Consider the following 17,251-nt stretch of genomic DNA (forward strand, 5'->3'; position numbering starts at 1 on the left):
TGGAACCCGAAAGTCCACAGGTTTTATACGCTCCCAGGTTCTGGGTCCTTGTCCAAGTGCACCAGAGACAGCCAGCATCACCGGGCACTGGCTTCAGATGCAGGTGCACAGGCTCCACCCCAGACCTGCTGAATCAGAGTCTGCATTTTCACAAGATCCCAGATCATTCTCATCACATTATATTTGAGAGGTGCTGATCGGGAGTTTAAACTCAGCTTCATTTGGGAATAATAGGGAGAATTTTTTAAATACACAGCTGGGTCACCCCCATTAGTTTTCTGAATTAATTGGTCTGAGGTGGGACCCAGGCGCAGCCTTTTTAAAAATCTCCAGTGGTGGTTCTAATGCACAGTCCTTATTGAGAACCACTGAGTTCAGTTGCAAAGAGAAAGCCCAGCGGGGCAAAGTAATTGGTCGAAGTCACACAGCACCAGGACTAGAGGTGAGGTTGCAGGTGCTACTAAGGACCCTTTAAAAATCTCACTGTGTTCTGTCCCCTTCCATTCACACCCCTTGGTGTCTGTACTTCATTCCCAAACAGTGGATGTTACTCCAAAAACTCAAGTCGTCTTCCTCCAGTGAATGGTAAGTAAATTGGATTTCCTTTCCTATCAGTTCAAACCAACTGAAAGGCTGTCTAACCCCCAGAGCAGTGAAAAGAATTTCTCCTTTACTAGGCATTACGTTTAAGGATTCATTAAATAAAATAGACTTCCAGCTACGTGTGAGGTGCTGTGTTAGAACTTGGACCACAGAAACAGGGGCTGTAAAGAATCTGAAATAACGTTTATGTTAAGTGAGCCGCGTTCCCGTGTACACAAGTATAAGGCACATTTAGAGGAAGCTAAAGGGGCCGAGGATAAAATGAGGAGTTGGAGGAATCCATTCTCCAATTTCTTTGCAAGACAGCACACACATGCACTTCCCCCATGAAATGGTCTCTCACCTAACCCTTGAAAAATTAAAAAGTATTACAATAGTCTAAACAAAGAAGGGGAACATTTATTTATTTATTTATTTATTTATAAATTTATTGATTTATTTTTGGCTGTGTTGGGTCTTCGTTTCTGTGCGAGGGCTTTCTCTAGTTGTGGCAAGCGGGGGCCACTCTTCATCGCGGTGAGCGGGCCTCTCACTATCGCGGCCTCTCTTGTTGCGGAGCACAGGCTCCAGTCGCGCAGGCTCAGTAGTTGTGGCTCACAGGCCCAGTTGCTCCGCGGCATGTGGGATCTTCCCGGACCAGGGCTCGAACCCGTGTCCCCTGCATTGGCAGGCAGATTCTCAACCACTGCGCCACCAGGGAAGCCCGGAACATTTATTTTTAAACCTGACAGTTTAAAAAAGTATTTTTAAGCTTTCATAAACTGTGAGGGAAAATTCTATTTTATTAATTTTTTAAATAAAAATCATAAAAACTTTATATGTTTTATGAAGACTGTGTTTTATGATTTCTTTTATTAATAGGTACTTAATACTGTAATTGTTTCTTTGTGTGACAGAACGATTATATAAAATGAATATATTTAAGATAACTACATACTCATTTCTTTCCTTTTTTCCTATGAAGTGTGTTTTCTTTAGAAGCCAAATTTGTACTTTGGAAAAGGCAGCCGAATAGCCAAAGTTGTAATTTTATGAAACCACAAAAGGCTCTTCTAAAGGGATCTGACTTGAATACACACTGCAAGGAAATTAATAGTCTGAGTTCAAGCATCCTCTTTAATCCATCTCCTACTGCCTCTTACAAGGAAGAGAATGCAGTTGTCCAGTCGACTTAGGAGAAGGATGTGTGTTGAGCAACACGCTGTTGGCACAAGTCCACACAAGTTCTTTCTGGGGTATCTCAGCGGCCTTCGGGGAGCTGCCAGGGCAGCGATGTGTTGTGTGTCATTATCAATTTGCACTCTGATTTCCTAACAGTTCAAGAGGCCTTTGACAAAAGCCTCCATTTAGATCTAATAATAACTCTGGATTTTTGCTAAATGTCTCGCAACCTGGGAACGGGCCCAATTGCTAAACATACTTCCACTGCATGAGTTTCTTTGACTGAGCCCAGAGGGGACAGACAAGCAGACTAGAAAATGTGAATTGGAGAAACATTCGCACTTTTAAAAAAGAGTTATTTTCAAAAGAATGACTTCCGTTCATTTACGAAGTCCACCTGAAAATTACTGTAATTGTGGGTCACAACATTGCTGTCCGGCCCTAGTCTGGGATAATAGCAGCTGAAATTCCAAAGCCCCCAATGTCCTTCTGCATCATATAATTATGAAATCTAATGGACTGAACTGACCTACTTCCCCCTTCTTAGTCACACATCTAGTCCATTTCTAGTAAGTTACAATACCCACTTACACTTCGCTCCCCCTTCAGGGGCATGTTCCCTATCTCGCTAGCCCTTTCCATTAGGATGTTCTTCAGTAATTTCTATCAGTATTTCTCCGCGGGAATACACAGAAATATCTTAGCTCCCTCATACTCGAAAAATTACTGAATTTGTTAGGTTTTCCTAACCACCTCTCTCTCCTGACAGTTTCCTTTTCTTCAAGGCAACTATCCAATGTCCCTTTGAGGATTTCTCACATGGCGTAAGAGTCTGGCAGGTTCTTAGGGCAAGTTGTGAGGGGGCAGAATAAGGAGGTGAGTCAACAGAAAAGGGGGACAATGTGTTGCCCAGGGAAGTGAGGGGATGACAGGGTTCAATTCCAAGATCAATAAATGTGGCGTGGCTTGGTTGGAATGGTCTTGGCTACCTTGCCTTGTCTCAGGAACACTTCATTAAACTCCCAAATTATTAGGCCTTTGCATCCCAATCCCTGACCCAGGATACAACTTACACAGATACATTCATCTTCACTTGTTGTCTCTTCCAATTTCACGATCTGCATGTCCAGTATGAGACATAAAGAAGACCAAGGAGGGAGCAGATTAAACTCAAGCTACTCAAGCTAAAGTCAAAGACAATCAAAAATTTTAAGCTACTATGCTGTTACTGTTACTCATTCTTGAAAAGGGTACTAATGGAGGAGAAGTTTGAAATAAATTGATTAAAATTTAGCTTATGGTCTCTTTAGAAATGTAATAGTTTCCAAATTATTTAATTGGTGACTTGTGCTGGATACACGATTGACAGTGTGGTGTCAGTATTATAGAATCAGAGTTTTTGAACATGAGTTTACGTTACATCTCATTGGATTACCCAAAGAACTAGAATACGTTTAAAAATCTTTCCAAGAACTGGTCATCCAAGCTCTCTCTGGACACTTCCAGAAATACAACAATCCTTACCCAAGTTTTCTAATCAGCTAATTATGTTAGCAGTGAGTCCAGAGCCATCTGAATTCTTTTTCACACCTAGTTCACATTCATTCCAGGAATGTTCTCTCTTTGGGACCAGTTCAAACCTCTGGAGGATAAGGAAAGAAAAAATGACCCATATCCTCTTCTGTGTGACGGCTTCTAAGGAAAAGGTGGTGCAAAATTGTCACGTCAATATTTTTCTAGAATAGAGCTCTTGAAATGCCATATAAACTTCCACTAATAGAGTAGTAACATAGAAAAAAAGTCTTTAGCAATTTAGCACATTTGCTTCAATTATTAAACAAAAGAGTCAAGGTACTTCTTGAGGAGAAAGAGATGTTTCAGTATTTAGAATATATCCATGTTCTTTCTATAGAGAGTTTGGAAATATATAAAAAGTGCTTTAAAGTACTCATAATTTAGACTAAAATATTCCCTTTTGGGGATTATTCCTAAGAACATAACCCAAAATACGGAAAAAGCTTTGTACACCTAAGTAATCAACTCAGTGATGTTTTTAATAACTAAAAGTTGGAAACATAGTAAACAACCAAATTTGGGATATAATGAAATAACCTATGGGCTATAATAATAATTGAAGTCTATGAAGCTATTTAAAAATACTTTTATTAAACAAACTGTATCAACACACAAGCTGTTACAGGAGGAAAGCAAATATATTTAAAGTAAAACTGGTACATTGGAAAAGAAATATGAAGAATAAAACTCTAAATGCTAATATTAGCTAGACTTGAGTGATCAAAAAGTGGATAACACCTCTATTTTCAAGATTTTTTTAAATCCATGCTTTATATTTAAAAGATAAGTATTCTTCTAAATGAGTCTGGAAGGCTGAATCTTAAAAAATGAAACTAAAACGATAGAGAACATCTGCGCTTACCTCCTCCCAAGTTAAAACATTTTATGAAGGTTATTTATTTTTTTATTTGCAATTTCTCTAATGTTTTCAATCTATTTTGTAAACCATATATTCACTTAGGCCCTACCTATTACTCAGTTACATGAAACACCAGGCAGCAATGGAATCTTACATGTTCAATACTTGTTAACCATAGCAAAAGACATGGGTCCCATTCCATCAAGCATTATTCATTTAATAGGTTGTCTGTGTTGACAGTCTTAATCCTAACTTAATGATCTGTTTATTTGACAATTCTCATTAGAAGCCCCTGGCTGCATAGGAAAAGGGTATCCTAAATACCGAACAATTATCCCTGGGTACAATTTTCCCAATCAAGGTGATGTGCAGTTTTGTACTACAGAGATATTGAGTGTCCTGGTGGCCGTAATGTCAATGTCATATCATTTCTGAAGCTAACAAGTTCATGCTTTTGTTGATGCAAACCAAATACTACAGACCCGTTTTTATTTTGGTAAATTTTATCAAAAGAACAAAAATCATTTTCTTCTAAGTCAATGTAGTCTTTTATAGATTAAAGTCAGTTAAAAACTATTTACTCTGAGAGACTCTAATTTGTGGACCAAGATATACTATAAAAGTCATTTCTCTCTTACCAATAGCTGGAAGCAGAATTGGAAAAAAACTGAGCATTTTTACAAGGGGCTATATTTAATTTGTCAAATAATTCATAAAATAAGGTTTGTGAAATATTGTCAAACCTGTAACTTTGTCACATATTGCAACTGCAAATTGTCTAGAATAATTAAAAGGTGAGCTATTCTTAATCCTTTAGGCAAAAAAAAAAAAAAAAATCCTTTAGGCTGTTAGAGAAAAGCTTCTGTGCCCAATAAAATCCTGGAGTCACATGAGAGATGGGAGGAAATGATCTCTTTGTTGTGGAAAGAAACTGCAGTGAGCCTCTTAGGTAAGTCATCCATTTATTTATTCCCTTACTAAATAATGTATTTATTTGTCCACTAATTAAATAACTATACAATAATTTATCCCTCAGTCATTTCCTCATTTCCTCAATCATTATTCAATCATTTGCTGACTCATTAATTTGATCACTCATTCATTCCCTTGTTTTTTTTCAACAAATAATGTGTTCTTTATATATCCATTCATATTTATAACCAACATTGACCAAGACATCATGTTGCTGGGTGCTGGCAATGAGGAAATGAGAAAGACAAGGTCTCTACCCTCGGAGAGTTCATGGTGAAGGAGCTGGACACGTGGCTTTGACAAGTTCTTTGCTTGAGGTGGGGAAAAGCACCAGGGGTACAGAGAGAAAGAAGTCATTGCCTGAATCAGGAGCCCGAGGAGATGTGATAGTGGGATTTGAACGGGGTCTGCAACAAGAGGTCACAGCTCAACAGGTGGCAGACAGAGCAGGGAGAGTCAGAAATCTTCATAGTAGAAATAAGAGGAAGGTCTTTCCAAGCAGGGGAAACAGCTTGTGCCAGGCACAGAAGTGTGGGGAAGCATGCCAAGTTTAGAGGATGGTGAACAGCTTAAAGTTCCTGGAGGAAAAGGGTGAGATGCAAAAGACCCTAGAGAGGACAGATAGGTCAGGGTCCGATTGTGAACAGCCTTTCAAACTACTATGTAGGATTATAAACGTGTTCGTTATATTTGCACAGCAATGGTGAATGTGTGCTAGAACTTATCTTGGTTCATCCTTGTGAATAACTGGATATGGTGATCATAGTTTTAAGGAAATTGAAGCCTACTTAGTTGTTTTTCCTTCTGTGTTCCTATCAAACTTTTCAAACTCTTGATAGGCAGAGCTCTGTTAGAGATTTTTCTTTAAACTTTTCTCCCTTATTGAAACACGAGGCTCTTGAAGACAGGAACCAGATCATTCATTCCTATGCCTTCACTGCCTGGCATCATGCCTCACACATGGCAGATAGATGCCATAACATTTGAGGAATGGAAGAATTGTGAATGAATAAATGAGAGGAAAAAGGAAGGGATGGAGGGAGGAAGGGAGGAAGGAGGAAGGAAGCTATGTGGTGAAATCGATAGTAAGTAACAAGGTAAAGGTAAGAACAGAGGTTTCAGTTGGCAGCCCATTCTCATCCCCACACTCACATCATGGTTTATGGTACACACCACACCAATAAGAACTTTATTATACCATTTTTTACTATGAATCCTTGCCATGGAAGTAAATTGTTCATGTTACTCAGGATGTCAATTAAAATATGCATTGAATAACATAGGTATGAGCTTTCTTATGGTAGAGACTATGGCTTTTTCTTCTTTTGTCCTGGTAATATCTGACATTTAGTAAGTCCTAATTCATTGATGCTGGTTGGATGAATGAATTCAGGACCCTGTTAATGAAAAGGTGGGATAATTAAGAAAAGGATAGGATGCTGCTTACAAAAATGAAATATATATATAGGTGCACATAAAAAATGTATGAAAGTAAGAGTACATGAGAATAATTCCCTTTCAAATTGTAAATTGTTCAGATGCCCTCTCTGCATGTCTTATTATTGTCAGTGAGGATTTTAACAACTTAGAATATATAGACACCAATCAATATTCAATTATATAGTTAAATTTATACTTGAGTTGTACTTTTATTTTAGCATTTTATATAAAAAATAATAACAGAGGCTATTAAAGAAAACTTTAAATAACTAAATCTTAAAAACCCCAGCTGTGACCCATTTCCTTTTTCCAAATTCCTGTCTTTTCCTTCTTCGACTTATAATCAAAATGGAGATAATTTTCTGCTGTCCATACTCAGCACTTCCACATTTGTAAAACAATTTTCAGGATTTCCTATATTCATATAGTAACCTCAAAACTGAAGGATAAATTTGTTAACTCTTCCCTACTTCAATTTTTGCCATTTGGCAAATATTCTCAGAAAAAAAAAGGGAAGAACTATGTTTTCAGTGGGTTAAGTAAAAGAAACTGGACTCAAACTAATTCTCAATGCAAGAAATATCTTTGTCTATTATTTTTCTTTGAATATTTTTCTAAAATAAAGTTTTATATCTAAACACAGTAAGTAAAATTTAATGTGCATTTTTACCGCTCTCTATGTCCTGCTCTCCTGCTTTCCAACACAGTTGAGCAAGTTTACAGTGCCCCCAGCAGTATAAGTGCTATGTTCTGCTACAATTTCCCCAGCATTCAGGTTATTATATTTTATTATTGTTAGCTTAGGGGAAAAATGTTTCCCCAATATTGCTGTTATTTGCACTGTGATTACCAAGGAGTTCAAGTAATACAATTACATTACATTAATGATGGTTTGTAATTCTGGCTTTTCACTGAATTGTAATAGTGCTTCCCCTGCTTAGACCTATTTCTGTGACAGTGATATAATTTGCAAAAAAAAAAAAAAAAAAAATGCAGTGTCATTGGCCCAGAAAATTTTCAGGTTTTTATTTATGTCTATTTCCACTATCTGAAAATAAACGTGCTCTTTGCTTTTCTATAATGGACTTCACTTTACCTTCCATGTGGTTTATATTTCTAACATAATTTGGTTAATACTATTCTCCTACTTTTAACTCTAAAATATGGTTAGTCAGATGACACCTGTCTAGACTAGACTTTCCCAAAGAGTATTCAGTGAAACTTTTTCTGGAGGATGTTAAAATGTATTATGTGATACAAATTGTTCCAAAAGTTAGGGAGCAATGGGTTAAGCAAAATAAGTTTTTTAATGCATAGAATCGCACTTTATACATCACGCATTTCTGAGAGAGGGATGTAGTTTATGGAACTCTAAAAGAGCAGCATAGAAGGTATTGGGCATTCACCCATGAAGGCAGAGTCTTCAATCATGAGCAGGGATTCTGAATCTAAATTAACTGATCAAAGGAGAATCCAACAAAATGCTTTCCCTTGTGGCTGGTTTACAATGTCCTTTGGCAAATGGATCATTGTTTCTTTTATTCTTAAAATTATTTTCCTATAAGTCATATACATCTGATTAGTATTTATGAGTGTGGTACCTCCAAAAATTCTATGCTCCAGTGGAAAATGCTAGCTTCAAAAGTGATGCATCATGATAATCCTCAGCGTCCTCTGGTGATTCCCACTGAATGGTACATGGGTGAGATCAGAAAATCTCTCAGTCCTAACCAAACCAGCATATTAGGGGCTGTAGAGGGAGTCAACTTTATTATATGGAAGTTGAGAAACAGTCTGTAAAGTGCTTGCAAATTAAGTAGTCAAAAGAAACGCAATCAGCAGATGTCTTCCAATGTTCTCAATGTATTTCCAGTACATTCCCTTTAAAAAATGAATATGGTTTGAATTCTCAGGCAGTAGGTGAGACAATATAGCTAGGTTTTATGTCCCTGTTTCCAAGACAGGATTTTAATATAATCTCTTAATTAGTAAAGATATCTTTCCTCTAAAGGGGTCCTAAATATTCCTTAATGTTGAATTTCATTTATTCAGTTCTTATTATGCAGCAAACATATGTTAGGCACAACGTATATAGTCCCCATGACAACTCTGCAAAATAAATTTGATTATTATTCCCCTTTTCCTTATGTGGAGACTGAAAATGAGAGAATTTAAATAGTTCACCCAAGATCACACAGCTAGTGGTCAGCAGAGCGTACTGTGACTCTTTTCAAGCCCTTCTTTCTTATGCTGAATTCTTTTCACCCAGGAGGGACATGTGGGTGCCACACTGCTCATTAAAGTGGCTCTACCAGTCTGTCACTGTGCAGAATGCTTCCTTTTCTCTTATTTTAGAACCAAATAATACTTTGATGTTTAAAATTCAAAAACAAAAATCCCTGGCAGGCAAACAGCCTTTTAGCAATCATTTTTCCTCCCAAGGGAAGTTCATTCAACATGGGAAAGTAAGATTAAAATGTTGAAGGGGGGTTGAATGCACAGGCAGATACAGAGATAGTCAGGAAACACATGGTGACACTTTAGAGGACAGCAGGGATGAATTCCCTAATGTCAGAGAGAAACATGTTCAAATCCCTTCTCCCCTCTGAAGTTCAGTTTCTCCACCTGTAAAATATAAGTGTTCAACTTAATGGCCTCTGTATTAGTTAGAATCCCTCAAGTTCAGACAACCCACACCAAATAAAATATGAATGATAGAAGATAGATGATAGATAGATAGATAGATAGATAGATGATAGATAGATAGGTAGATAGATAGATAGGTAGATAGATAGATATAGATAGGTGGGTGAGTGGATGGATGGATAGATGATACATAGATACATAGAAACATAGATACATACATAAATGAATAGATGGATAGATATATAGATAAAGTAGACAGATATATACATAGGTACAAAGATGGATGGATGGATGCAGGGAATGATAGATAATAGATGATAGATAGAGTAGATAGAACAAAGATAGATAGTACATAGACAGATAAATAGATCCATGTAACAATTCCATGGAAAGGTAGGGTTGAAATTTGCCTCGGACTAAACTATATCTGGAAATTCAAAGTCTTTCTGTTGATGCTCTCACTTTCTCCCCCTTTTCCCCTCTCCACTCTCTTCCAAAAACCCTATTTGATCCATAATAAGTCATTTTCCCTTTACGTGAATGAATCGTACTAGTTCAGGGAATGCAGCACTGAGCAGCAATGTGGCTAACCCACCATGTTTTCCTTTCACTTGTAGATTACATGCTATTCTTCATTTTTATCGCCTTGTTTCTCACCCTCCTGGAGTGTGATATGCAAAAATTTCTATGAAGTGTGTATCATCAGAATGTGATTGATTGTATATAAGATTAGCAGATCCCAGTTGAATAGTTACAAACTGAGTTTAAAAATTGGATTAGATGTCTCTTGATAAATTGCTAATACAATTGATGTCATGCTTTATAACATTTCTTCTCCCTAGATTGTGCCATTATGGTAGGCAGAATAATGATCCCCCCACAATGCCTATATCTGAAGCCCTGGAACCTTTGAATAGGATGCATTACATGACAAAGGGAATTTCCCAAATGGAATTAAGTTTGCAGACTTTAAAACAAGGAATTGTTTTTGTATCCGTTCAGCCAGTCTGTGTCTTTTGGTTGGGACATTTAATCCATTTACATTTAAGGTAATTATTGATATGTATGTTCCTATTACCATTTTCTTAATTGTTTTGGGTTTGTTTTTGTAGGTCTTTTCCTTCTCTTGTGTTTCCTGCCTAGAGAAGTTCCTTTAGCATTAGTTGTAAAGCTGGTTTGGTGGTGCTGAATTCTCTTAACTTTTGCTTGTCTGTAAAGCTTTTGATTTCTCTGTGGAACCTGAATTAGATCCTTGCTGGGTAATCTTCGCTGTAGGTTTTTTCCTTTCATCACTTTAAATATATCTTGCCACTCCTGTCTGGCCTGTAGTTTCTGCTGAAAGATCAGCTGTTAACCTTATGGGGATTCCCTTGTGTGTTATTTGTTGCTTTTCCCTTGCTGCTTTTAATATTTTTTCTTTGTGTTTAATTTTTGCTAGTTTGATTAATATGTGTCTTGGCATGTTTCTCCTTGGGTTTATCCTGTATGGGCCTCTCTGCACTTCCTGGATTTGATTGACTATTTCCTTTCCCATGTTGGGGAAGTTTTCGACTATAATCTCTTCAAATATTTTCTCAGACCCTTTCTTTTTTTCTTCTTCTTCTGGGCACCTATAATTCAAATGTTGGAGCGCTTAATGCTGTCCCAGAAGTCTCTGAGACTGTCCTTCATTCTTTTCATTCTTTTTTCTTTATTCTGCTCTGCAGCAGTTATTTCCACCATTCTATCTTCCAGCTCACTTTTCCGTTCTTCTGCCTCAGTTTTTCTGCTATTGATTCCTTCTGGAGTATTTTTAATTTCAGTTATTGTATTGTTCATTACCGTTTGTTTGCTCTTTAGTTTTCCTAGGTCCTTATTAAATGTTTCTTGTATTTTCTCTAATCTATTTCCGAGATTTTGGATCACCTTTACTATCATTACTCTGAATTCTTTTTCAGGTACTTTGCCTGTTTCCTCTTCATCTATTTGGTCTTGTTGGTTTTTACCTTGCTCCTTTGCCTGCAAGATATTTCTCTGTCTTCTCATTTTGTCTAATTTACAGTATTTGAGGTCTCCTTTCCCTAGGCTGCAGGGTCATAGCTCCTCTTGCTTCTGTTCCCTGATGCCAGTGGTGAGGTTGGTCCAGTGGCTTGCGTAGGCTTCCTGATGGGAGGGACTGAAGCCTGGGTTCTGGTGGGTGGAGCTGAGTCTTTTCCCTCTGATAAGCAAGGCTGTGTCAGGTGGTGTGTTTTGGGGTGTCTGTGAGCTTAATATGACTTTAGGTAGTCTGTGTGCTGATGGGTGGGTTTGTGTTCTTGTCTTGTTTGTTGTTTGGCATGAGGCATCCAGTGCTGGGAACTGCTAGCAGTTGGGTGGAGCCAGGTCTTGGATTCAGATAGAGGCCTCTGTGAGAGCTCTCAGTGATTAATCTTCCCTGGGGCCAGGAATTCTCTAGTGATCCAGTATCCTGGACTCAACCCAGAGCCTCAGGCCCAACTTCTGGTGGAGGAACCAAGACCCCGCAAGTCAAGTCGCTTGTCCTGGCAATAAAGGGGATTAAAAAAAAAAAAAGGCTAAAAAATCCCCAAACATAGGTAGAACACTCTATAACATAAATCACAGCAAGATCCTTTTTGACCCACCTCCTAGAGTAATGGAAATAAAAACAAAAATAAACAAATGGGACCTAATGAAACTTAAAAGCTTCCATAAACAAGATGAAAAGACAACCCTCAGAATGGGAGAAAATATTTGCAAACAAAGCAACTGACAAAGGATTAATCTCCAAAATATACAAGCAACTCATGCAGCTCAATATCAAAAAAAAAGCAACCTGATCCAAAAATGGGTGGAAGACCTAAACAGACATTTCTCCAAAGAAGACATACAGATGGCCAAGAAGCACATGAAAAGATGCTCAACATCACTAATCGTCAGAGAAATGCAAATCAAAACCACAATGAGGAATCACCTCACACAGGTCAGAATAGCCATCATCAAAAAATCTAGAAACAATAAATGCTGGAGAGGGTGTGGAGAAAAGGGAACCCTCCTGCACTGTTGGTAGGAATGTAAATTGATACAGCCACTATGGAGAACAGTATGGAGGTTCCTTAAAAAACTAAAAATAGAACTACCATATGACCCAGCAATCCTACTACTAGGCCGATACCCTAAGAAAACCAAAATTCAAAAAGATACACGTACCATAGTGTTCATTGCAGCACTATTTACAGTAGCCAGGACATGGAAGCAACCTAAATGTTCATCAATGGATGAATGGATAAAGAAGATGTGGCACATATATACAGTGGAATATTACTCAGCCATAAAAAGGAATAAAATTGAGTTATTTGTAATGAGGAGGATGGACTTAGAGTCTGTCATACAAAGTGAAGTAAGTCAGAAAGAGTAAAACAAATACCGTATGCTAACACATATATATGGAATCTAAAAAAACAGTTCTGATGAACCTAATGGAAGGGCAGGAATAAAGACTCAGACGTAGAGAATGGACTTGAGGACACTGGGTGGAAGGGGAAGCTGGGATGAAGTGAGAGAGTAGCACTGACATATATACACTACCAGATGTAAAATGGATAGCTAGTGGGAAGCTTCTGCATAGCACAGGGAGATCAGCTCAATGCTTTGTGATGACCTAGAGGGGTGGGATAGGGAGGGTGGGAGGGAGGCTCAAGAGGGAGGGGATATGGGGATATATGAATACATATAGCTGATTCACTTTGTTGTACAGCAGAAACTAACACAACATTGGAAAGCAATTATACTCCAATAAAGATGAGGAAAAAAAAAAACAGGGAAGGTTGCCTGGATTATCCAGGTGGGCCCAATCTAATCACATGGGCCCTTTAAGTAGAAGAGTCCACCGGAGAGAGGGGCCACGCCAGAAGAAGAGACAGGAGAGATGGGAAGTGGGAGACCCACGTTGCCACTACCACTAGCATTGAAGATGGAGGAAGAGGGCCATGAGCCAAGGCATGTGGCTCTAGAAGTTGGGAACAGCACTTGGCTGACAGCCAGGAACCCCAAGGAACTGAAATCTGCCAGCAACCTTGATAAGCCAGGAGACAGAGTCTCCTCTAGCCCTTCCAAAAAGGGATGCGGCTCTGCAACACCTTGATTTTAGCCCGTGAGACCCATGCAGAACATCTGACCTGCAAAATGGTAAGATAATACATTTGTATTGTTTTCAGCTACTGTTTGAGTAATTTGTTACAGCTGCAACAGAAAAATAATACACCCGGGTGAAACTTTTTTTTTTTTTTTTTTTAAGGAAAGCGTTCAGTAAGTGGATTTCTTAACTGATTTGTTCAGCCCTGGAAAACAGAATCGTAATGGTCTTGGCTGGTCGGGGTCTCGCTGGTCTAGATTCCCTTTTTAAGAATAACTAGAGAGGCTTTTTCTCATTTACAATCTTATAAAGAGATCAGAAGTCTTTGTAAAGAATAGAGTCCATGCTCTGTAGAAAATGGGATTTGGTGGGGACAGATGACCTATTCACACAAACAGACTCTGAAACAGCAATGTTGGGTACAGGTGAGACTCATTAGCCAACATGGTCAAGAGAAGCAGCTTTTCACAACCTGGCTATGCAGCTTCTTGGCCTGAACACTTCTTTCCTAAATTGCCTGTGATATCCAAGCCCCTTGCTCTTATTCCTATGCATTCTGCTTTGCACTCTACTGACTTTTTGCTAATCTCAAATTCTCCTAGTATTTGTCTATAATTCTGCTCAAGATAAAAATTCTACCACATAAGCTATTTCTATAGAGACTTTTCTTACTCAGATTGACCCTACAAAATGCTGGCTGCCCGTTTTACTTGTTAGCATGGAATATAGCAATGTGATGCTATAATTCTGTCACTAACCTGAGTGTCACCTGTACAAATTCTCCCTGACAGCTGCATTTTTAAAAATGCATTTTCTTAGTGCACCAAGGCATTACAGAGCTTTGCCACCTGCTTTAAGAATCCCAGTTCCAATAAGATAGCAGATAATGCAAAAAGAAAAAAGAAAGGAAAGAGTAAGAATCATCTTCTTCACTAAAAACTTGGAAAAAACAGAAAACAAAACAACAAAGAGATAAAACATATCCTTGACTCCATGAATTGATAAGGACTTGAAAACTAGATGTTGGAGCATGTGAACACATGATGTAGCTAACCTTGGAGGCTTTGCTAAACCCAGAAACATATGATCTTGAGTGTCAACACTCATATGAAACCTGGAGATGAGATCTTGGGTCCAAATAAGCCAGGAGCTGGGAAGGAAACCACTACAAGTCCCCCCAGATATTGTACCATCAGTGAGAGGTACATTAGAAAATAAATCTTCCCTCTGCCTTATAAGCTAGGAGGAAAGCTTGTCTGTCTCTACCAGCACTTCACATGAGTTTGGACTCTAAATTTGTACCACCAGAGTCTCCAGGCAGAAATAAATATGAAAGGTACTTGGACAACATAGGCCACATAGGATTTCCCACAGGACACAGGAGTGATGGTTGTGGTGGAGGGCTCTTAATCTGAGTTCACCTTCAAAAATTGTGAAGTTCATGAGGAAACCACCTGTCCTAACCAGAATGAAGCAGACACACCATGGGGATCGGTAAAACCTAAGGACATTAGTTAATAAAACAAGAATCTGAAAGACAAATGATTAAAGACAAAATGAAGAAATCAACACAGTAAGAAAAGGAAAGAGAAGAAAGATATTTGAAAGCAAAAAACAGGTTGGACAGAGAGAAGAACAGAATTTCTGGAAATGAAAAGTATTGTTCTGAAAATTAAAAATTCATGGGACAGATGAAACAGATTAGACTCATCTGAATAAAGAATGAGTGCAATGAGAAATCTATTTGATTAACATTTCCAGAATAAAGCAAGGAATTGTAGGACATGGTAAACATAAAGTGTCCTTAAGTGAGGATGGAATGAGAAGGTCCAATGTGCATCTACTGCAAGAGGAAATGGAGAGAATGGTGGGGAAGCAATATTCGAAGAGCTAGCGGCTGAAGATTTTTCTAAAGTGATGAAATAACGTGCATTCTCAGATTAAAACAGTACTCAGAAGTGGACATTGAGTTAAACACACACACACACACACACAAACACACACACACAAATATAGACACACATATACACACTTAGACATAAGACTCTCTGAATCACCAAAAAGGCAGGGTTACATGCACTAATATGCATAAAGGGCTTGGAACTGCGCCCAGCACATAGTACAAAATATGGAACTTAACTATTCTTGTTATTTTTACTGCTCTAATGACACGCTGCCATGATTATTACTCACTTTGCTTCTCTATATCTTAATGGATTTCATAACAGGCAGTATCAATGAGGAAAGTGGTTACAGTGTAGTTATAAAATATGCGGTGTGAGGTTATTTATGTAAAATTTAAACACAGAGGCTAAGAGCCATGTTATTTGGTGGAAGTGATGCCACAGCAAGTATGAGGACAGTGGTTACCTGTGGGGGTGAGGAAGGGGGGAGGTAAGGAATGGAATGGTCAGGATGAGGCCACACTGCTTCGCTTTGGGCCCTAAAAACAAATTCTGCAGCAAACGCAGCAACGTGTTAACTTGTGCTTAATTTCAACCACGGTTACTTCCAGCCATGGCTGTTGAGGGGAAGGTCATTCAGGGAGCCAAGCCTGGGTGCTACGTGCCGAACCCTGTCCCCTGCTGCAGTGTTGCTTCTGACGGAAAGAAAGCGAGTCTTTTTCTACTTCACACAAAGATGTGTTCATGGAGACCCTGTGGGTAAATGGGCGCCTGTTATATTATTTTCTGTACTTTTCTGTGTTTGAAATATGTCATCGCTTTAAAAAGGGACAATGACATCCTGCATAGAGCTTCAGGTAAAAACAGAATTCCTGTTGCTCAAAATCGTCACAATTCCTGTGTAACTTTATCCCGTTCACCTAACAGGCCAGGTTTCTGTTGGTTTTCAGATGGAGAAAGAATTGGATATTTTCTCTACAATCAGAGCCTTATAAAAACATAGGGTCCCCTTCAGGTTCACCCACCTAATGACTCCACAGCCCATGTAACTGTTGTTAGGCAAAAAGCTTGAAGTTTCAAGTTAATTTCTTGGTGTGACTAATATTTCAGCCGAGGAATAAGGACTGTTGCTTGGTGTATTATTGCTAGCAGGATAACACTTAGTGATGTAGAGGCTGATTATCCCACCCAGCCTTGCTCAGAAAAATACCTAGCGGTTTACAAGTCTTTTAATATAATAGGGTCAGGTAATTATTTCAAAAGAGACTTAAGCTCTCTAATTTCCAATGTCTGCTGATAAGTGGTGAGATAAATAGGAACAAGTGTAAGAGGCAGGTGCAAGATAAGAGGTCTGTATTGTGTTCCATAATTTTCTTTTTCGTTTCTGAATTGCTGCCCCAAACTACATAAAATATAAGTTCTCTGTGGAATCCAGTGGCTTTCTGGAGAAGTACGTTTCCACTTCTAAACCAGCAATGTGGAGCCTACTAACTTCTAAGAAATTCTGGGCTGCTCATGGTTTTTTTTAATCTGACCAAAAAATGCAATTAGGAATTCACTGTTTCTTAGGTTAGAGAAGCATCTTTTAGCCCCAGATAATTTGTGTTTGTATCCTATGTTTACCACATGCTTGCTATATGACCTTGGATAAGTTAATTTATTTCTTAACTTTGGTCTCTTCACTTGTAAAATACAAATTAATGTTTGTACCTACTGCATAAATGTTAGGAGTTTTAAAATATGCTAATGTATGCAAATTCTTGAGCACTGTATGAGGGTCATAGGATAAACCTCAAGCTCAGTAAATGATAACTAGTATATTGTTATTAGTGTTTCATCCAGAAAAGAAAAAGCACTAAGGACAAGTCTTGGATTCAGTTTCATTCTGACCTTGTTATAATATATAGTCTCAAAGACTATAACTAACTGCTAATTGACTAGTGGTTTCAACTATAAAACGAGGCTAGACGCATCTACTAC

Source organism: Balaenoptera musculus, chromosome 13 (genome assembly GCF_009873245.2).
Source record: "Balaenoptera musculus isolate JJ_BM4_2016_0621 chromosome 13, mBalMus1.pri.v3, whole genome shotgun sequence".
Classification (NCBI taxonomy): Eukaryota; Metazoa; Chordata; class Mammalia; order Artiodactyla; family Balaenopteridae; genus Balaenoptera; species Balaenoptera musculus.